Raw genomic sequence first — 1,411 nt, 5'->3', positions numbered from 1 at the left:
TAAGGACGGCTGCCGGGAGCAGACAGCCGTCCCCGGGAGGGGGTAGTAGCTTCGCGGCGGCCGCCGGGAGCAGACGGCCGTCCGCGGATTCTGCCAATGCCTGTAGGACTTTGAATATTTCACAGCCGTGCTGTGGCACTTAGAAAATTTTTCAGAGATGTGGCACTTAGAAAGTTTTTCAGAGATGTGGCACTTAGAAAGTTTTTCAGAGATGTGGCACTTAGAAAGTTTTTCAGAGATGTGGCACTTTGAACATTTTTGAGAGATGTGGCACTTTGAAAATTTTTGAGAAATGTGGCACTTTGAAAATTTTTGAGAAATGTGGCACTTTGAAAATTTTTGAGAAATGTGGCACTTAGAAAATTTTCTCTCTCTCTCTGGAAGTGCCGTGCCTTCTTCAGTTCTGCTATCCGAGCAGGGGACGCTTGCTGGCGGCCGTTACCAGCGCTCGGACCAGGCCCAATTGATTTGCATGGAAAACAATTGCGTCCCCCATGCTCGTTCTGACTATATTTTGCGAAAGGGGGGTAAAGTGATGAGTACACTAAGTGGGGGGACCAACCCATGTACTCTAGAAAAAGTACATGGGTTGACAAAAGACCAGTTCGTACTGCACCCCTGGTACCCAAACCCCTGGTACCTTTAGGCACTTAGAAAAATTTCGCCCAAATTTGGAGGTCGCTCCAGGGGAAGAGGCCGAATTTTCGCCTATTACGGCCGACCGCGGGAACCAGCCGAGGCGGACGCTTTTCGGCGCAAGAGCCGTTGGCACTTAGAAAATATTCGCTAAACTTCAAAGGACCTCCAGGGGAAGAGGCCGAATTGTCACTTTTTCTGGCCGACATCGGGAACCAGCCGAGTCGGACTCTTTACGGCGGAGCAGCCGTTGGCACTTAGAAAATATTCGCCAAACTCGGCCGGACTTCCAGGGGAAGAGGCCGAATTGTCACTTGTTCTGCCCGACATCGGGAACCAGCCGAGTCGGACACTTTAAGGCGGAGCAGCCGTTGGCACTTAGAAAATATTCGCCAAACTTGATCGGACCTCCAGGGGAAGAGGCCGAATTTTCACCTGTTCTGGCCGACATCGGGAACCAGCCGAGTCGGACGCTTTTCGGCGCAAGAGCCGTTGGAACTTAGAAAATATTCGCTAAACTTCAAAGGACCTCCAGGGGAAGAGGCCGAATTGTCACTTGTTCTGGCCGACATCGGGAACCAGCCGAGTCGGACTCTTTACGGCGGAGCAGCCGTTGGCACTTAGAAAATATTCGCCAAACTCGGCCGGACTTCCAGGGGAAGAGGCCGAATTGTCACTTGTTCTGCCCGACATCGGGAACCAGCCGAGTCGGACACTTTAAGGCGGAGCAGCCGTTGGCACTTAGAAAATATTCGCCAAACTTGAACGGACCTCC

Source organism: Syngnathus scovelli, unplaced genomic scaffold (assembly GCF_024217435.2).
Source record: "Syngnathus scovelli strain Florida unplaced genomic scaffold, RoL_Ssco_1.2 HiC_scaffold_95, whole genome shotgun sequence".
Lineage (NCBI taxonomy): Eukaryota > Metazoa > Chordata > Actinopteri > Syngnathiformes > Syngnathidae > Syngnathus > Syngnathus scovelli.
This window is presented reverse-complemented; position numbering follows the sequence as displayed.